Source organism: Phalangium opilio, unplaced genomic scaffold, assembly GCF_054372755.1.
Source record: "Phalangium opilio isolate 3A_F unplaced genomic scaffold, DU_Popi_V2 ptg000094l_1, whole genome shotgun sequence".
NCBI classification, from domain to species: Eukaryota; Metazoa; Arthropoda; class Arachnida; order Opiliones; family Phalangiidae; genus Phalangium; species Phalangium opilio.
In genome coordinates, this window is record NW_028324199.1 from 6,019,061 (window position 1) to 6,039,012 (window position 19,952).

Sequence of the window (19,952 nt, forward strand, 5' to 3'; positions counted from 1 at the left end):
AAAAGGAAATATTTTCCACAATACTTGACGATTTTTCTTTGCCTAAGCTTCCGTGGCGCAATGTTTACCGTGTTCGGCTGTTAACCGAAAGGTTGGTGGTTCGCGCCCACCCGGGAGCGTTGTTTTGAAGTCTTAGAAGTAACGTAGAAAGGAAATATTTTTGCACAATACTTGACGATCATTCTTTGTGTAAGCTTCCGTGGCGCAAGGGATAGCACATTCGGCTGTTAAGCAAAAGGTTGTTGGTGCGAGCCCGCCCGGGAGCGTTGTTTTGAAGTCTTAGAAGTAACGTAAAAAGGAAACATTTTTCCACGATACTTGACGATCATGCTTTGTCTAGGCTTCCTTGGTGCAAGGGATAGCGCATTCGGCTGTTAACCGAAAGGTTGTTAGTTCGAGCCCACCCAGGAGCTTTGTTTTTAAGTCTAGAAGTAACGTTAAAAGGAAATATTTTTCCACGATACTTGACGATCATTCTTTTCCTAAGCTTCCGTGGCGCAATGGTTAGCGCGTTCGGCTGTTAAACGAAAGGTTGTTGGTTCGAGCCCACCCGGAACGTTGTTTTGAAGTCTTAGAAGTAACGTAAAAAGGAAATATTTTCCACAATACTTGACGATTTTTCTTCGCCTAAGCTTCCGAGGCGCAATGTTTACCGTGTTCGGCTGTTAACCGAAAGGATGGTGGTTTGAGCCCACCCGGGAGCGTTGTTTTGAAGTCTTAGAAGTAACGTAAAAAGGAAATATTTTTCCACAATACTTGACGATCATTCTTTGTCTAAGCTTCCGTGGCGCAAGGGATAGCACATTCGGCTGTTAAGCAAAAGGTTGGTGGTGCGAGCCCACCCGGGAGCGTTGTTTTGAAGTCTTAGAAGTAACGTAAAAAGGAAACATTTTTCCACAATACTTGACGATCGTTCTTTGCCTAAGCTTCCGTGGCGCAATGGTTAGCGCGTTCGGCTGTTAACTGAAAAGTTGGTGGTTCGAGACCACCTAGGAGCTTTGTTTTGAAGTCTTAGAAGTAACGTAAAAAGGAAATATTTTTCCACAATACTTGACGATCATTCTTTGTCTAAGCTTCCGTGGCGCAAGGGATAGCATATTCGGCTGTTAAGCGAAAGGCTGGTGGTGCGAGCCCACCCGGGAGCGTTGTTTTGAAGTCTTAGAAGTAACGTAAAAACGAAATATTTTTTCACACTGCTTGACGATCATTCTACCCCTAAGCTTCCGTGGCGCAATGGGTAGCGCGTTCGGCTGTTAACCGTAAGGTTAGTGGTTCGAGCCCGCCCGGGATCGTTGTTTTGAAGTCTTAGAAGTACAGTAAAAAGCAAATATTTTTCCACAATACTAGAAAATCACTTCATGCCTAAGCTTCCGTGGCGCAATGGTTAGCGTGTTCGGTTTTTAACCGAAAGGTTGGTGGTTCGAGCCCACCCGGGAGCGTTGTTTTGAAGTCTTAGATGTAACGTAAAAAATTAAATATTTTACCACAATACTTGACAATTAATCTTTGCCAAAAAATCCGTGGCGCAATGGTTAGCGCGTTCGTTGTTAACCGAAATGTTGTTAGTTCGAGCCCACCCAGGAGCTTTGTTTTGAAGTCTAGAAGTAACGTTAAAAGGAAATATTTTTCCACAATACTTGACGATCATTCTTTTCCTAAGCTTCCGTGGCGCAATGGTTAGCGGGTTCGGCTGTTAAACGAAAGGTTGTTGGTTCAAGCCCACCCGGAACGTTGTTTTGAAGTCTTAGAAGTAACGTAAAAAGGAAATATTTTCCACAATACTTGACGATTTTTCTTTGCCTAAGCTTCCGTGGCGCAATGTTTACCGTGTTCGGCTGTTAACCGAAAGGTTGGTGGTTCGAGCCCACCCGGGAGCGTTGTTTTGAAGTCTTAGAAGTAACGTAAAAAGGAAATATTTTTGCACAATACTTGACGATCATTCTTTGTGTAAGCTTCCGTGGCGCAAGGGATAGCACATTCGGCTGTTAAGCAAAAGGTTGTTGGTGCGAGCCCGCCCGGGAGCGTTGTTTTGAAGTCTTAGAAGTAACGTAAAAAGGAAACATTTTTCCACGATACTTGACGATCATGCTTTGTCTAGGCTTCCTTGGTGCAAGGGATAGCGCATTCGGCTGTTAACCGAAAGGTTGTTAGTTCGAGCCCACCCAGGAGCTTTGTTTTTAAGTCTAGAAGTAACGTTAAAAGGAAATATTTTTCCACGATACTTGACGATCATTCTTTTCCTAAGCTTCCGTGGCGCAATGGTTAGCGCGTTCGGCTGTTAAACGAAAGGTTGTTGGTTCGAGCCCACCCGGAACGTTGTTTTGAAGTCTTAGAAGTAACGTAAAAAGGAAATATTTTCCACAATACTTGACGATTTTTCTTCGCCTAAGCTTCCGTGGCGCAATGTTTACCGTGTTCGGCTGTTAACCGAAAGGATGGTGGTTTGAGCCCACCCGGGAGCGTTGTTTTGAAGTCTTAGAAGTAACGTAAAAAGGAAATATTTTCCACAATACTTGACGATTTTTCTTTGCCTAAGCTTCCGTGGCGCAATGGTTAGCGCGTTCGGCTGTTAACTGAAAAGTTGGTGGTTCGAGACCACCTAGGAGCTTTGTTTTGAAGTCTTAGAAGTAACGTAAAAAGGAAATATTTTTCCACAATACTTGACGATCATTCTTTGTCTAAGCTTCCGTGGCGCAAGGGATAGCATATTCGGCTGTTAAGCGAAAGGCTGGTGGTGCGAGCCCACCCGGGAGCGTTGTTTTGAAGTCTTAGAAGTAACGTAAAAACGAAATATTTTTTCACACTGCTTGACGATCATTCTACCCCTAAGCTTCCGTGGCGCAATGGGTAGCGCGTTCGGCTGTTAACCGTAAGGTTAGTGGTTCGAGCCCGCCCGGGATCGTTGTTTTGAAGTCTTAGAAGTACAGTAAAAAGCAAATATTTTTCCACAATACTAGAAAATCACTTCATGCCTAAGCTTCCGTGGCGCAATGGTTAGCGTGTTCGGTTTTTAACCGAAAGGTTGGTGGTTCGAGCCCACCCGGGAGCGTTGTTTTGAAGTCTTAGATGTAACGTAAAAAATTAAATATTTTACCACAATACTTGACAATTAATCTTTGCCAAAAAATCCGTGGCGCAATGGTTAGCGCGTTCGTTGTTAACCGAAATGTTGTTAGTTCGAGCCCACCCAGGAGCTTTGTTTTGAAGTCTAGAAGTAACGTTAAAAGGAAATATTTTTCCACAATACTTGACGATCATTCTTTTCCTAAGCTTCCGTGGCGCAATGGTTAGCGGGTTCGGCTGTTAAACGAAAGGTTGTTGGTTCAAGCCCACCCGGAACGTTGTTTTGAAGTCTTAGAAGTAACGTAAAAAGGAAATATTTTCCACAATACTTGACGATTTTTCTTTGCCTAAGCTTCCGTGGCGCAATGTTTACCGTGTTCGGCTGTTAACCGAAAGGTTGGTGGTTCGAGCCCACCCGGGAGCGTTGTTTTGAAGTCTTAGAAGTAACGTAAAAAGGAAATATTTTTGCACAATACTTGACGATCATTCTTTGTGTAAGCTTCCGTGGCGCAAGGGATAGCACATTCGGCTGTTAAGCAAAAGGTTGTTGGTGCGAGCCCGCCCGGGAGCGTTGTTTTGAAGTCTTAGAAGTAACGTAAAAAGGAAACATTTTTCCACGATACTTGACGATCATGCTTTGTCTAGGCTTCCTTGGTGCAAGGGATAGCGCATTCGGCTGTTAACCGAAAGGTTGTTAGTTCGAGCCCACCCAGGAGCTTTGTTTTTAAGTCTAGAAGTAACGTTAAAAGGAAATATTTTTCCACGATACTTGACGATCATTCTTTTCCTAAGCTTCCGTGGCGCAATGGTTAGCGCGTTCGGCTGTTAAACGAAAGGTTGTTGGTTCGAGCCCACCCGGAACGTTGTTTTGAAGTCTTAGAAGTAACGTAAAAAGGAAATATTTTCCACAATACTTGACGATTTTTCTTCGCCTAAGCTTCCGTGGCGCAATGTTTACCGTGTTCGGCTGTTAACCGAAAGGATGGTGGTTTGAGCCCACCCGGGAGCGTTGTTTTGAAGTCTTAGAAGTAACGTAAAAAGGAAATATTTTCCACAATACTTGACGATTTTTCTTTGCCTAAGCTTCCGTGGCGCAATGTTTACCGTGTTCGGCTGTTAACCGAAAGGTTGGTGGTTCGCGCCCACCCGGGAGCGTTGTTTTGAAGTCTTAGAAGTAACGTAGAAAGGAAATATTTTTGCACAATACTTGACGATCATTCTTTGTGTAAGCTTCCGTGGCGCAAGGGATAGCACATTCGGCTGTTAAGCAAAAGGTTGTTGGTGCGAGCCCGCCCGGGAGCGTTGTTTTGAAGTCTTAGAAGTAACGTAAAAAGGAAACATTTTTCCACGATACTTGACGATCATGCTTTGTCTAGGCTTCCTTGGTGCAAGGGATAGCGCATTCGGCTGTTAACCGAAAGGTTGTTAGTTCGAGCCCACCCAGGAGCTTTGTTTTTAAGTCTAGAAGTAACGTTAAAAGGAAATATTTTTCCACGATACTTGACGATCATTCTTTTCCTAAGCTTCCGTGGCGCAATGGTTAGCGCGTTCGGCTGTTAAACGAAAGGTTGTTGGTTCGAGCCCACCCGGAACGTTGTTTTGAAGTCTTAGAAGTAACGTAAAAAGGAAATATTTTCCACAATACTTGACGATTTTTCTTCGCCTAAGCTTCCGAGGCGCAATGTTTACCGTGTTCGGCTGTTAACCGAAAGGATGGTGGTTTGAGCCCACCCGGGAGCGTTGTTTTGAAGTCTTAGAAGTAACGTAAAAAGGAAATATTTTTCCACAATACTTGACGATCATTCTTTGTCTAAGCTTCCGTGGCGCAAGGGATAGCACATTCGGCTGTTAAGCAAAAGGTTGGTGGTGCGAGCCCACCCGGGAGCGTTGTTTTGAAGTTTTAGAAGTAACGTAAAAAGGAAACATTTTTCCACAATACTTGACGATCGTTCTTTGCCTAAGCTTCCGTGGCGCAATGGTTAGCGCGTTCGGCTGTTAACTGAAAAGTTGGTGGTTCGAGACCACCTAGGAGCTTTGTTTTGAAGTCTTAGAAGTAACGTAAAAAGGAAATATTTTTCCACAATACTTGACGATCATTCTTTGTCTAAGCTTCCGTGGCGCAAGGGATAGCATATTCGGCTGTTAAGCGAAAGGCTGGTGGTGCGAGCCCACCCGGGAGCGTTGTTTTGAAGTCTTAGAAGTAACGTAAAAACGAAATATTTTTTCACACTGCTTGACGATCATTCTACCCCTAAGCTTCCGTGGCGCAATGGGTAGCGCGTTCGGCTGTTAACCGTAAGGTTAGTGGTTCGAGCCCGCCCGGGATCGTTGTTTTGAAGTCTTAGAAGTACAGTAAAAAGCAAATATTTTTCCACAATACTAGAAAATCACTTCATGCCTAAGCTTCCGTGGCGCAATGGTTAGCGTGTTCGGTTTTTAACCGAAAGGTTGGTGGTTCGAGCCCACCCGGGAGCGTTGTTTTGAAGTCTTAGATGTAACGTAAAAAATTAAATATTTTACCACAATACTTGACAATTAATCTTTGCCAAAAAATCCGTGGCGCAATGGTTAGCGCGTTCGTTGTTAACCGAAATGTTGTTAGTTCGAGCCCACCCAGGAGCTTTGTTTTGAAGTCTAGAAGTAACGTTAAAAGGAAATATTTTTCCACAATACTTGACGATCATTCTTTTCCTAAGCTTCCGTGGCGCAATGGTTAGCGGGTTCGGCTGTTAAACGAAAGGTTGTTGGTTCAAGCCCACCCGGAACGTTGTTTTGAAGTCTTAGAAGTAACGTAAAAAGGAAATATTTTCCACAATACTTGACGATTTTTCTTTGCCTAAGCTTCCGTGGCGCAATGTTTACCGTGTTCGGCTGTTAACCGAAAGGTTGGTGGTTCGAGCCCACCCGGGAGCGTTGTTTTGAAGTCTTAGAAGTAACGTAAAAAGGAAATATTTTTGCACAATACTTGACGATCATTCTTTGTGTAAGCTTCCGTGGCGCAAGGGATAGCACATTCGGCTGTTAAGCAAAAGGTTGTTGGTGCGAGCCCGCCCGGGAGCGTTGTTTTGAAGTCTTAGAAGTAACGTAAAAAGGAAACATTTTTCCACGATACTTGACGATCATGCTTTGTCTAGGCTTCCTTGGTGCAAGGGATAGCGCATTCGGCTGTTAACCGAAAGGTTGTTAGTTCGAGCCCACCCAGGAGCTTTGTTTTTAAGTCTAGAAGTAACGTTAAAAGGAAATATTTTTCCACGATACTTGACGATCATTCTTTTCCTAAGCTTCCGTGGCGCAATGTTTACCGTGTTCGGCTGTTAACCGAAAGGATGGTGGTTTGAGCCCACCCGGGAGCGTTGTTTTGAAGTCTTAGAAGTAACGTAAAAAGGAAATATTTTTCCACAATACTTGACGATCGTTCTTTGCCTAAGCTTCCGTGGCGCAATGGTTAGCGCGTTCGGCTGTTAACTGAATAGTTGGTGGTTCGAGACCACCTAGGAGCTTTGTTTTGAAGTCTTAGAAGTAACGTAAAAAGGAAATATTTTTCCACAATACTTGACGATCATTCTTTGTCTAAGCTTCCGTGGCGAAAGGGATAGCATATTCGGCTGTTAAGCGAAAGGCTGGTGGTGCGAGCCCACCCGGGAGCGTTGTTTTGAAGTCTTAGAAGTATCGTAAAAAGGAAATGTTTTTCCACAATACTTGACGATCATTTTTTGTCTAAGCATCCGTAGCGCAAGGGATAGCACATTCGGCTGTTAAGCGAAAGGTTGGTGGTGCGAACCCACCCGGGAGCGTTGTTTTGAAGTCTTTAAGTATCGTAAAAAGGAAATATTTTTCCATGATACTAGACGATCATTCTATGCCTTAGCTTCCGTGGCGCAATAGTTAGCGCGTTCGGTTGTTAACCGAAAGGTTGGTGGTTCGAGCCCGCCCGGGATCGTTGTTTTGAAGTCTTAGAAGTACAGTAAAAAGCAAACATTTTTCCACAATACTTGAAGATCATTCTTTGCCTTAGCTTCCGTGGCGCAATAGTTAGCGTGTTCGGTTGTTAACCGAAAGGTTGGTGGTTCGAGCCCACTCGGGAGCGTTGTTTTGAAGTCTTAGAAGTAACGTAAAAAGGAAATGTTTTTCCACCATACTTGTTGATCATTGGTTTCCTAAGCTTCCGTTCGCAATGGTAAGCGCGTTCGGCTGTTAACCGTAAGGTTGGTGGTTCGAGCCCACCCGGGAGCGTTGTTTTGAAGTCTTAGAAGTAACTAAAAAGGAAATATTTTTCCACAATACTTGACGATCGTTCTTTGCCTAAGCTTCCGTGGCGGAATGGGATAGCGCATTCCTTTGTTAAGCGAAAGGTTGGTGGTTCGAGCCCACCCGGGGTCGTTGTTTTGAAGTCTTAGAAGTAAAGTAAAAAGGAAATATTTTTCCACAATACTTGACGATCGTTCTTTGCCTAAGCTTCCTTGGCGCAATGGTTAGCGCGTTCGGCTGTAAACCGAAAGGTTGGTGGTTCGAGCCCACCCGGGAGCGTTGTTTTGAACTCTTAAAAGTAACGTAAAAATGAAATATTTTTCCACAAAACTTTACGATCATTCTACGCCTAAGCTTCCTTGGCGCAATTGTTAGCGCGTTCGGCTGTTAACCGAAAGGTTGATGGTTCGATCCCACCCGGGAGCGTTGCTTTGAAGTCTTAGAAGTAACGTTAAAAGGAAATATTTTTCCACAATACTTGACGATCATTCTTTTCCTAAGCTTCCGTGGCACAATGGTTAGCGCGTTCGGTTGTTAAGCGAAAAGTTGGTGGTGCGAACCCACCCGGGAGCGTTGTTTTGAAGTCTTAGAAGTATCGTAAAAAGGAAATGTTTTTCCACAATACTTGTTGATCATTGGTTTCCTAAGCTTCCGTGCGCAATGGTTAGCGCGTTCGGCTGTTAACCGTAAGGTTGGTGGTTCGAGCCCACCCGGGAGCGTTGTTTTGAAGTCTTAGAAGTAACGTAAAAAGGAAATATTTTTCCACAATACTTGACTATCGTTCTTTGCCTAAGCTTCCGTGGCGGAATGGGATAGCGCATTCCTTTGTAAAGCGAAAGGTTGGTGGTTCGAGCCCACCCGGGGTCGTTGTTTTGAAGTCTTAGAAGTAAAGTAAAAAGGAAATATTATTCCACAATACTTGACGATCGTTCTTTGCCTAAGCTTCCTTGGCGCAATGGTTAGCGCGTTCGGCTGTAAACCGAAAGGTTGGTGGTTCGAGCCCACCCGGGAGCGTTGTTTTGAACTCTTAAAAGTAACGTAAAAAGGAAATATTTTTCCACAAAACTTGACGATTATTCTACGCCTAAGCTTCCGTGGCGCAATTGTTAGCGCGTTCGGCTGTTAACCGAAAGGTTGGTGGTTCGAGCCCACCCGGGAGCGTTGCTTTGAAGTCTTAGAAGTAACGTTAAAAGGAAATATTTTTCCACAATACTTGACGATCATTCTTTTCCTAAGCTTCCGTGGCACAATGGTTAGCGCGTTCGGCTGTTAAACGAAAGGTTGTTAGTTCGAGCCCACCCGGGAGCGATGCCTTGAACTCTTAAAAGTAACGTAAAAAAGAAATATTTTTCCACAATACTTGACGATCATCCCACGGTTAAGCTTCCGTGGCGCAATGGTTAGCGCATTCGGCTGTTAACCGAAATGTTGGTGGTTCGAGAACACCCGGGAGCGTTGTTTTGAAGTCTTAGAAGTAACGTAAAAAGGAAATATTTTTCCACAATACTTAACGTTCGTTCTTTGCCTAAGCTTCCGTGGCGCAATGGGATAGCGCATTCCTTTGTTAAGCGAAAGGTTGGTGGTTCGAGCCCACCCGGGATCGTTGTTTTGAAGTCTTAGAAGTAACGTTAAAAGGAAATATTTTTTCCACAATACTTGACGATCATTCTTTTCCTAAGCTTCCGTGGCGTAATGGTTAGCGGGTTCGGCTGTTAAACGAAAGGTTGTTGGTTCAAGCCCACCCGGAACGTTGTTTTGAAGTCTTAGAAGTAACGTAAAAAGGAAATATTTTTCCACAATACTTGAAGATCACTTCACACCTAAGCTTTCGTGGCGCAATGGTTAGCGTGTTCGGTTGTTAACCGAAAGGTTGGTGGTTTGAGCCCACCCGGGATCGTTGTTTTGAAGTCTTAGAAGTAACGTAAAAACGAAATATTTTTTCACACTGCTTGACGATCATTCTACGCCTAAGCTTCCGTGGCGCAATGGTTAGCGCGTTCGGCTGTTAACCGTAAGGTTGGTGGTTCGAGCCCGCCCGGGATCGTTGTTTTGAAGTCTTAGAAGTACAGTAAAAAGCAAATATTTTTCCACAATACTAGAAGATCACTTCACGCCTAAGCTTCCGTGGCGCAATGTCTAGCGTGTTCGGTTTTTAACCGAAAGGTTGGTGGTTCGAGCCCACCCGGGAGCGTTGTTTTGAAGTCTTAGAAGTAACGTAAAAAGGAAATATTTTTCCACAATACTTGACGATCATTCTTTGTCTAAGCTTCCGTGGCGCAAGGGATAGCACATTCGGCTGTTAAGCGAAAGGTTGGTGGTGCGAGCCCACCCGGGAGCGTTGTTTCGAAGTCTTAGAAGTATCGTAAAAAGGAAATGTTTTTCCACAATACTTGTTGATCATTGTTTTCCTAAGCTTCCTTTTCGCAATGGTTAGCGCGTTCGGCTGTTAACCGAAAGGTTGGTGGTTCGAGCCCACCCGGGAGCGTTGTTTTGAAGTATTAGAAGTAACGTAAAAAGGAAATATTTTTCCACAATACTTGACGATCATTCTTTGTCTAAGCTTCCGTGGCGCAAGGGATAGCATATTCGGCTGTTAAGCGAAAGGCTGGTGGCGCGAGCCCACCCGGGAGCGTTGTTTTGAAGTCTTAGAAGTATCGTAAAAAGGAAATGTTTTTCCACAATACTTGTTGATCATTGTTTTCCTGAGCTTCCGTTTCGCAATGGTTAGCACGTTCGGCTGTTAACCGTAAGGTTGGTGGTTCGAGCCCACCCGGGAGCGTTGTTTTGAAGTCTTAGAAGTAACGTAAAAAGGAAATATTTTTCTACAATACTTGACGATCGTTCTTTGCCTAAGCCTCCGTGGCGCAATGGGATAGCTCATTCCTTTGTTAAGCGAAAGGTTGGTGGTTCGAGCCCACCCGGGTTCGTTGTTTTGAAGTCTTAGAAGTAACGTAAAAAATTAAATATTTTACCACAATACTTGACAATTAATCTTTGCCAAAACATCCGTGGCGCAATGGTTAGCGCGTTCGTTGTTAACCGAAATGTAGTTAGTTCGAGCCCACCCAGGAGCTTTGTTTTGAAGTCTAGAAGTAACGTTAAAAGGAAATATTTTTCCACAATACTTGACGATCATTCTTTGCCTAAGCTTCCGTGGCGCAATGTTTACCGTTTTCGGCTTTTAACCGAAAGGTTGGTGGTTCGAGCCCACCCGGGAGCGTTGTTTTGAAGTCTTAGAAGTAACATAAAAAGGAAATATTTTTCCACAATACTTGAAGATCACTTCACGCCTAAGCTTCCGTGGCGCAATGGTTAGCGCGTTCGGCTGTTAACCGTAAGGTTAGTCGTTCGAGCCCGCCCGGGATCGTTGTTTTGAAGTCTTAGAAGTACAGTAAAAAGCAAATATTTTTCCACAATACTAGAAGATCACTTCATGCCTAAGCTTCCGTGGCGCAATGGTTAGCGTGTTCGGTTTTTAACCGAAAGGTTGGTGGTTCGAGCCAATCCCGGGAGCGTTGTTTTGAAGTCTTAGATGTAACGTAAAAAATTAAATATTTTACCACAATACTTGACAATTAATCTTTGCCAAAAAATCCGTGGCGCAATGGTTAGCGCGTTCGTTGTTAACCGAAATGTTGTTAGTTCGAGCCCACCCAGGAGCTTTGTTTTGAAGTCTAGAAGTAACGTTAAAAGGAAATATTTTTCCACAATACTTGACGATCATTCTTTTCCTAAGCTTCCGTGGCGCAATGGTTAGCGGGTTCGGCTGTTAAACGAAAGGTTGTTGGTTCAAGCCCACCCGGAACGTTGTTTTGAAGTCTTAGAAGTAACGTAAAAAGGAAATATTTTCCACAATACTTGACGATTTGTCTTTGCCTAAGCTTCCGTGGCGCAATGTTTACCGTGTTCGGCTGTTAACCGAAAGGTTGGTGGTTCGCGCCCACCCGGGAGCGTTGTTTTGAAGTCTTAGAAGTAACGTAGAAAGGAAATATTTTTGCACAATACTTGACGATCATTCTTTGTGTAAGCTTCCGTGGCGCAAGGGATAGCACATTCGGCTGTTAAGCAAAAGGTTGTTGGTGCGAGCCCGCCCGGGAGCGTTGTTTTGAAGTCTTAGAAGTAACGTAAAAAGGAAACATTTTTCCACAATACTTGACGATCGTTCTTTGCCTAAGCTTCCGTGGCGCAATGGTTAGCGCGTTCGGCTGTTAACTGAAAAGTTGGTGGTTCGAGACCACCTAGGAGCTTTGTTTTGAAGTCTTAGAAGTAACGTAAAAAGGAAATATTTTTCCACAATACTTGACGATCATTCTTTGTCTAAGCTTCCGTGGCGCAAGGGATAGCATATTCGGCTGTTAAGCGAAAGGCTGGTGGTGCGAGCCCACCCGGGAGCGTTGTTTTGAAGTCTTAGAAGTAACGTAAAAACGAAATATTTTTTCACACTGCTTGACGATCATTCTACCCCTAAGCTTCCGTGGCGCAATGGGTAGCGCGTTCGGCTGTTAACCGTAAGGTTAGTGGTTCGAGCCCGCCCGGGATCGTTGTTTTGAAGTCTTAGAAGTACAGTAAAAAGCAAATATTTTTCCACAATACTAGAAAATCACTTCATGCCTAAGCTTCCGTGGCGCAATGGTTAGCGTGTTCGGTTTTTAACCGAAAGGTTGGTGGTTCGAGCCCACCCGGGAGCGTTGTTTTGAAGTCTTAGATGTAACGTAAAAAATTAAATATTTTACCACAATACTTGACAATTAATCTTTGCCAAAAAATCCGTGGCGCAATGGTTAGCGCGTTCGTTGTTAACCGAAATGTTGTTAGTTCGAGCCCACCCAGGAGCTTTGTTTTGAAGTCTAGAAGTAACGTTAAAAGGAAATATTTTTCCACAATACTTGACGATCATTCTTTTCCTAAGCTTCCGTGGCGCAATGGTTAGCGGGTTCGGCTGTTAAACGAAAGGTTGTTGGTTCAAGCCCACCCGGAACGTTGTTTTGAAGTCTTAGAAGTAACGTAAAAAGGAAATATTTTCCACAATACTTGACGATTTTTCTTTGCCTAAGCTTCCGTGGCGCAATGTTTACCGTGTTCGGCTGTTAACCGAAAGGTTGGTGGTTCAAGCCCACCCGGGAGCGTTGTTTTGAAGTCTTAGAAGTAACGTAAAAAGGAAATATTTTTGCACAATACTTGACGATCATTCTTTGTGTAAGCTTCCGTGGCGCAAGGGATAGCACATTCGGCTGTTAAGCAAAAGGTTGTTGGTGCGAGCCCGCCCGGGAGCGTTGTTTTGAAGTCTTAGAAGTAACGTAAAAAGGAAACATTTTTCCACGATACTTGACGATCATGCTTTGTCTAGGCTTCCTTGGTGCAAGGGATAGCGCATTCGGCTGTTAACCGAAAGGTTGTTAGTTCGAGCCCACCCAGGAGCTTTGTTTTTAAGTCTAGAAGTAACGTTAAAAGGAAATATTTTTCCACGATACTTGACGATCATTCTTTTCCTAAGCTTCCGTGGCGCAATGGTTAGCGCGTTCGGCTGTTAAACGAAAGGTTGTTGGTTCGAGCCCACCCGGAACGTTGTTTTGAAGTCTTAGAAGTAACGTAAAAAGGAAATATTTTCCACAATACTTGACGATTTTTCTTCGCCTAAGCTTCCGTGGCGCAATGTTTACCGTGTTCGGCTGTTAACCGAAAGGATGGTGGTTTGAGCCCACCCGGGAGCGTTGTTTTGAAGTCTTAGAAGTAACGTAAAAAGGAAATATTTTTCCACAATACTTGACGATCGTTCTTTGCCTAAGCTTCCGTGGCGCAATGGTTAGCGCGTTCGGCTGTTAACTGAATAGTTGGTGGTTCGAGACCACCCGGGAGCGTTGTTTTGAAGTCTTAGAAGTATCGTAAAAAGGAAATGTTTTTCCACAATACTTGTTGATCATTGTTTTCCTAAGCTTCCGTGGCGCAATGGTTAGCGCGTTCGGCTGTTAAACGAAAGGTTGTTGGTTCGAGCCCACCCGGAACGTTGTTTTGAAGTCTTAGAAGTAACGTAAAAAGGAAATATTTTCCACAATACTTGACGATTTTTCTTCGCCTAAGCTTCCGAGGCGCAATGTTTACCGTGTTCGGCTGTTAACCGAAAGGATGGTGGTTTGAGCCCACCCGGGAGCGTTGTTTTGAAGTCTTAGAAGTAACGTAAAAAGGAAATATTTTTCCACAATACTTGACGATCATTCTTTGTCTAAGCTTCCGTGGCGCAAGGGATAGCACATTCGGCTGTTAAGCAAAAGGTTGGTGGTGCGAGCCCACCCGGGAGCGTTGTTTTGAAGTCTTAGAAGTAACGTAAAAAGGAAACATTTTTCCACAATACTTGACGATCGTTCTTTGCCTAAGCTTCCGTGGCGCAATGGTTAGCGCGTTCGGCTGTTAACTGAAAAGTTGGTGGTTCGAGACCACCTAGGAGCTTTGTTTTGAAGTCTTAGAAGTAACGTAAAAAGGAAATATTTTTCCACAATACTTGACGATCATTCTTTGTCTAAGCTTCCGTGGCGCAAGGGATAGCATATTCGGCTGTTAAGCGAAAGGCTGGTGGTGCGAGCCCACCCGGGAGCGTTGTTTTGAAGTCTTAGAAGTAACGTAAAAACGAAATATTTTTTCACACTGCTTGACGATCATTCTACCCCTAAGCTTCCGTGGCGCAATGGGTAGCGCGTTCGGCTGTTAACCGTAAGGTTAGTGGTTCGAGCCCGCCCGGGATCGTTGTTTTGAAGTCTTAGAAGTACAGTAAAAAGCAAATATTTTTCCACAATACTAGAAAATCACTTCATGCCTAAGCTTCCGTGGCGCAATGGTTAGCGTGTTCGGTTTTTAACCGAAAGGTTGGTGGTTCGAGCCCACCCGGGAGCGTTGTTTTGAAGTCTTAGATGTAACGTAAAAAATTAAATATTTTACCACAATACTTGACAATTAATCTTTGCCAAAAAATCCGTGGCGCAATGGTTAGCGCGTTCGTTGTTAACCGAAATGTTGTTAGTTCGAGCCCACCCAGGAGCTTTGTTTTGAAGTCTAGAAGTAACGTTAAAAGGAAATATTTTTCCACAATACTTGACGATCATTCTTTTCCTAAGCTTCCGTGGCGCAATGGTTAGCGGGTTCGGCTGTTAAACGAAAGGTTGTTGGTTCAAGCCCACCCGGAACGTTGTTTTGAAGTCTTAGAAGTAACGTAAAAAGGAAATATTTTCCACAATACTTGACGATTTTTCTTTGCCTAAGCTTCCGTGGCGCAATGTTTACCGTGTTCGGCTGTTAACCGAAAGGTTGGTGGTTCAAGCCCACCCGGGAGCGTTGTTTTGAAGTCTTAGAAGTAACGTAAAAAGGAAATATTTTTGCACAATACTTGACGATCATTCTTTGTGTAAGCTTCCGTGGCGCAAGGGATAGCACATTCGGCTGTTAAGCAAAAGGTTGTTGGTGCGAGCCCGCCCGGGAGCGTTGTTTTGAAGTCTTAGAAGTAACGTAAAAAGGAAACATTTTTCCACGATACTTGACGATCATGCTTTGTCTAGGCTTCCTTGGTGCAAGGGATAGCGCATTCGGCTGTTAACCGAAAGGTTGTTAGTTCGAGCCCACACAGGAGCTTTGTTTTTAAGTCTAGAAGTAACGTTAAAAGGAAATATTTTTCCACGATACTTGACGATCATTCTTTTCCTAAGCTTCCGTGGCGCAATGGTTAGCGCGTTCGGCTGTTAAACGAAAGGTTGTTGGTTCGAGCCCACCCGGAACGTTGTTTTGAAGTCTTAGAAGTAACGTAAAAAGGAAATATTTTCCACAATACTTGACGATTTTTCTTCGCCTAAGCTTCCGTGGCGCAATGTTTACCGTGTTCGGCTGTTAACCGAAAGGATGGTGGTTTGAGCCCACCCGGGAGCGTTGTTTTGAAGTCTTAGAAGTAACGTAAAAAGGAAATATTTTTCCACAATACTTGACGATCGTTCTTTGCCTAAGCTTCCGTGGCGCAATGGTTAGCGCGTTCGGCTGTTAACTGAATAGTTGGTGGTTCGAGACCACCCGGGAGCGTTGTTTTGAAGTCTTAGAAGTATCGTAAAAAGGAAATGTTTTTCCACAATACTTGTTGATCATTGTTTTCCTAAGCTTCCGTTTCGCAATGGTTAGCACGTTCGGCTGTTAACCGTAAGGTTGGTGGTTCGAGCCCACCCGGGAGCGTTGTTTTGAAGTCTTAGAAGTAACGTAAAAAGGAAATATTTTTCTACAATACTTGACGATCGTTCTTTGCCTAAGCCTCCGTGGCGCAATGGGATAGCTCATTCCTTTGTTAAGCGAAAGGTTGGTGGTTCGAGCCCACCCGGGTTCGTTGTTTTGAAGTCTTAGAAGTAACGTAAAAAAATAAATATTTTACCACAATACTTGACAATTAGTCTTTGCCAAAAAATCCGTGGCGCAATGGTTAGCGCATTCGGCTGTTAACCGAAAGGTTGTTAGTTCGAGCCCACCCAGGAGCTTTGTTTTTAAGTCTAGAAGTAACGTTAAAAGGAAATATTTTTCCACGATACTTGACGATCATTCTTTTCCTAAGCTTCCGTGGCGCAATGGTTAGCGCGTTCGGCTGTTAAACGAAAGGTTGTTGGTTCGAGCCCACCCGGAACGTTGTTTTGAAGTCTTAGAAGTAACGTAAAAAGGAAATATTTTCCACAATACTTGACGATTTTTCTTCGCCTAAGCCTCCGTGGCGCAATGTTTACCGTGTTCGGCTGTTAACCGAAAGGATGGTGGTTTGAGCCCACCCGGGAGCGTTGTTTTGAAGTCTTAGAAGTAACGTAAAAAGGAAATATTTTTCCACAATACTTGACGATCATTCTTTGTCTAAGCTTCCGTGGCGCAAGGGATAGCACATTCGGCTGTTAAGCAAAAGGTTGGTGGTGCGAGCCCACCCGGGAGCGTTGTTTTGAAGTCTTAGAAGTAACGTAAAAAGGAAACATTTTTCCACAATACTTGACGATCGTTCTTTGCCTAAGCTTCCGTGGCGCAATGGTTAGCGCGTTCGGCTGTTAACTGAAAAGTTGGTGGTTCGAGACCACCTAGGAGCTTTGTTTTGAAGTCTTAGAAGTAACGTAAAAAGGAAATATTTTTTCAGAATGCTTGGCGATCATTCTACGCCTAAGCTTCCGTGGCGCAATGGTTAGCGCGTTCGGCTGTTAACCGAAAGGTTGGAAGTTCGAGCCAACACGGGAGCGTTGCTTTGAAGTCTTAGAAGTAACGTATAAAAGGAAATATTTTTCCACAAAACTTGACGATCATGCTTTGTCTAGGCTTCCTTGGTGCAAGGGATAGCGCATTCGGCTGTTAACCGAAAGGTTGTTAGTTCTAGCCCACCCAGGAGCTTTGTTTTGAAGTCTAGAAGTTACGTTAAAAGGGAATATTTTTCCACAATACTTGACGATCTTTCTTTGTCTAAGCTTCCGTGGCGCAATGTTTACCGTGTTCGGCTGTTAACCGAAAGGTTGGTGGTTCGAGCCCACCCGGGAGCGTTGTTTTGAAGTCTTAGAAGTAACATAAAAAGGAAATATTTTTCCACAATACTTGAAGGTCACTTCACGCCTAAGCTTCCGTGGCGCAATGGTTAGCGTGTTCGGTTATTAACCGAAAGGTTGGTGGTTTGAGCCCACCCGGGATCGTTGTTTTGAAGTCTTAGAAGTAACGTAAAAACGAAATATTTTTTCACACTGCTTGACGATCATTCTACGCCTAAGCTTCCGTGGCGCAATGGTTAGCGCGTTCGGCTGTTAACCGTAAGGTTAGTGGTTCGAGCCCGCCCGGGATCGTTGTTTTGAAGTCTTAGAAGTACAGTAAAAAGCAAATATTTTTCCACAATACTAGAAGATCACTTCATGCCTAAGCTTCCGTGGCGCAATGGTTAGCGTGTTCGGTTTTTAACCGAAAGGTTGGTGGTTCGAGCCCACCCGGGAGCGTTGTTTTGAAGTCTTAGATGTAACGTAAAAAATTAAATATTTTACCACAATACTTGACAATTAATCTTTGCCAAAAAATCCGTGGCGCAATGGTTAGCGCGTTCGTTGTTAACCGAAATGTTGTTAGTTCGAGCCCACCCAGGAGCTTTGTTTTGAAGTCTAGAAGTAACGTTAAAAGGAAATATTTTTCCACAATACTTGACGATCATTCTTTTCCTAAGCTTCCGTGGCGCAATGGTTAGCGGGTTCGGCTGTTAAACGAAAGGTTGTTGGTTCAAGCCCACCCGGAACGTTGTTTTGAAGTCTTAGAAGTAACGTAAAAAGGAAATATTTTCCACAATACTTGACGATTTCTCTTTGCCTAAGCTTCCGTGGCGCAATGTTTACCGTGTTCGGCTGTTAACCGAAAGGTTGGTGGTTCGAGCCCACCCGGGAGCGTTGTTTTGAAGTCTTAGAAGTAACGTAAAAAGGAAATATTTTTCCACAATACTTGACGATCATTCCACGCTTAAGCTTCCGTGGCGCAATGGTTAGCGCGTTCGGCTGTTAACCGAAAGGTTGGTGGTTCGAGAACAACCGGGCGCGTTCTTTTGAAGTCTTAGAAGTAACGTAAAAAGGAAATATTTTTCCACAATACTTGACGATCATTCTTTTCCTTAGCTTCCGTGGCGCAATGGTTAGCGTGTTCGGTTGTTAACCGAAAGGTTGGTGATTCGAGCCCGATCGGGATCGTTGTTTTGAAGTCCTAGATGTACAGCAAAAAGCAAATATTTTTCCACAATACTTGAAGATCATTCTTTGCCTTAGCTTCCGTGGCGCAATGGTTAGCGTGTTCGGTTGTTAACCGAAAGGTTGGTGGTTCGAGCCCACCCGGGAGCGTTGTTTTGAAGTCTTAGAAGTAACGTAAAAAGGAAATATTTTTCCACAATACTTGACGATCGTTCTTTGCCTAAGCTTCCGTGGCGCAATGGTTGGCGCGCTTGGTTGTTAACCGAAAGGTCGTTAGTTCGATCCCACCCAGGAGCTTTGTTTTGAAGTCTTTGATGTACAGCAAAAAGCAAATATTTTTCCACAATACTTGAAGATCATTCTTTGCCTTAGCTTCCGTGGCGCAATGGTTAGCGTGTTCGGTTGTTAACCGAAAGGTTGGTGGTTCGAGCCCACCCGGGAGCGTTGTTTTGAAGTCTTAGAAGTAACGTAAAAAGGAAATATTTTTCCACAATACTTGACGATCGTTCTTTGCCTAAGCTTCCGTGGCGCAATGGTTGGCGCGTTGGGCTGTTAAGCGACAGGTTGGTGGTGCGAGCCCACCCGGGAGCGTTGTTTTGAAGTCTTAGAAGTATCGTAAAAAGGAAATATTTTTTCACAATGCTTGACGATCATTCTCCGCCTAAGCTTCCGTGGCGCAATGGTTAGCGCGTTCGGCTGTTAAGCGAAAGGTTGGTGGTTCGAGCCCACCCGGGAGCGTTGTTTTGAAGTCTTAGAAGTAACGTAAAATGGAAATATTTTTCCACAATACTTGACGATCGTTCTTTGCCTAAGCTTCCGTGGCGCAGTGGTTAGCGCGTTCGGCTGTTAACCGAAAGGTTGGTGGTTCGAGCCCACCCGGGAGCGTTGTTTTGAAGTCTTAGAAGTAACGTAAAAAGGAAACATTTTTCCACAATACTTGACGATCATTCTTTACCTTAGCTTCCGTGGCGCAATGGTTAGCGCGTTCGGCTGTTAACCGAAAGGTTGATGGTTCGAGCCCACCCGGGAGCGTTGCTTTGAAGTCTTAGAAGTAACGTAAAAAGGAAATATTTTTCCACAATACTTGACGATCATTCTTTGACTTAGCTTCCGTGGCGCAATGGTTAGCGCGTTCGGCTGTTAACCGAAAGGTTGGTGGTTCGAGCCCGCCCGGGATCGTTGTTTTGAAGTCTTAGAAGTACAGTAAAAAGCAAATATTTTTCTACAATACTTGAAGATCATTTTTTGCCTTAGATTCCGTGGCGCAATAGTTAGCGTGTTCGGTTGTTAACCGAAAGGTTGGTGGTTCGAGCCCACCCGGGAGCGTTGTTTTGAAGTCTTAGAAGTAACGTAAAAAGGAATTATTTTTCCACAATACTTGACGATCATTTTTTGTCTAAGCATCCGTAGCGCAAGGGATAGCACATTCGGCTGTTAAGCGAAAGGTTGGTGGTGCGAACCCACCCGGGAGCGTTGTTTTGAAGTCTTTAAGTATCGTAAAAAGGAAATATTTTTTCACAATGCTTGACGATCATTCTCCGCCTAAGCTTCCGTGGCGCAATGGTTAGCGCGTTCGGCTGTTAAGCGAAAGGTTGGTGGTTCGAGCCCACCCGGGAGCGTTGTTTTGAAGTCTTAGAAGTAACGTAAAATGGAAATATTTTTCCACAATACTTGACGATCGTTCTTTGCCTAAGCTTCCGTGGCGCAGTGGTTAGCGCGTTCGGCTGTTAACCGAAAGGTTGGTGGTTCGAGCCCACCCGGGAGCGTTGTTTTGAAGTCTTAGAAGTAACGTAAAAAGGAAACATTTTTCCACAATACTTGACGATCATTCTTTACCTTAGCTTCCGTGGCGCAATGGTTAGCGCGTTCGGCTGTTAACCGAAAGGTTGATGGTTCGAGCCCACCCGGGAGCGTTGCTTTGAAGTCTTAGAAGTAACGTAAAAAGGA

General features: G+C 44.1%; 11 non-coding genes across 11 annotated transcripts; all 11 read left to right on the plus strand.

Annotated features, from left to right (window-relative positions):
- The first annotated feature begins 1,366 nt into the window (after window positions 1-1,366).
- TRNAK-UUU (transfer RNA lysine (anticodon UUU)) lies at window positions 1,367-1,439 on the plus strand. The gene has a single exon. It is a non-coding gene; the product is annotated as a tRNA-Lys (tRNA).
- Window positions 1,440-2,976: 1,537 nt separating this feature from the next.
- TRNAK-UUU (transfer RNA lysine (anticodon UUU)) lies at window positions 2,977-3,049 on the plus strand. The gene has a single exon. It is a non-coding gene; the product is annotated as a tRNA-Lys (tRNA).
- Window positions 3,050-5,465: 2,416 nt separating this feature from the next.
- On the plus strand, window positions 5,466-5,538 carry TRNAK-UUU (transfer RNA lysine (anticodon UUU)). The gene has a single exon. It is a non-coding gene; the product is annotated as a tRNA-Lys (tRNA).
- A 1,979-nt stretch (window positions 5,539-7,517) lies between these two features.
- On the plus strand, window positions 7,518-7,590 carry TRNAY-GUA (transfer RNA tyrosine (anticodon GUA)). The gene has a single exon. It is a non-coding gene; the product is annotated as a tRNA-Tyr (tRNA).
- A 662-nt stretch (window positions 7,591-8,252) lies between these two features.
- TRNAY-GUA (transfer RNA tyrosine (anticodon GUA)) lies at window positions 8,253-8,325 on the plus strand. The gene has a single exon. It is a non-coding gene; the product is annotated as a tRNA-Tyr (tRNA).
- A 3,601-nt stretch (window positions 8,326-11,926) lies between these two features.
- Window positions 11,927-11,999, plus strand: TRNAK-UUU (transfer RNA lysine (anticodon UUU)). The gene has a single exon. It is a non-coding gene; the product is annotated as a tRNA-Lys (tRNA).
- A 2,124-nt stretch (window positions 12,000-14,123) lies between these two features.
- TRNAK-UUU (transfer RNA lysine (anticodon UUU)) lies at window positions 14,124-14,196 on the plus strand. Its single transcript has one exon. It is a non-coding gene; the product is annotated as a tRNA-Lys (tRNA).
- A 2,713-nt stretch (window positions 14,197-16,909) lies between these two features.
- TRNAN-AUU (transfer RNA asparagine (anticodon AUU)) lies at window positions 16,910-16,982 on the plus strand. Its single transcript has one exon. It is a non-coding gene; the product is annotated as a tRNA-Asn (tRNA).
- A 221-nt stretch (window positions 16,983-17,203) lies between these two features.
- Window positions 17,204-17,276, plus strand: TRNAK-UUU (transfer RNA lysine (anticodon UUU)). Its single transcript has one exon. It is a non-coding gene; the product is annotated as a tRNA-Lys (tRNA).
- A 1,541-nt stretch (window positions 17,277-18,817) lies between these two features.
- On the plus strand, window positions 18,818-18,890 carry TRNAN-GUU (transfer RNA asparagine (anticodon GUU)). The gene has a single exon. It is a non-coding gene; the product is annotated as a tRNA-Asn (tRNA).
- Window positions 18,891-19,698: 808 nt separating this feature from the next.
- TRNAN-GUU (transfer RNA asparagine (anticodon GUU)) lies at window positions 19,699-19,771 on the plus strand. The gene has a single exon. It is a non-coding gene; the product is annotated as a tRNA-Asn (tRNA).
- Window positions 19,772-19,952: the final 181 nt, after the last annotated feature.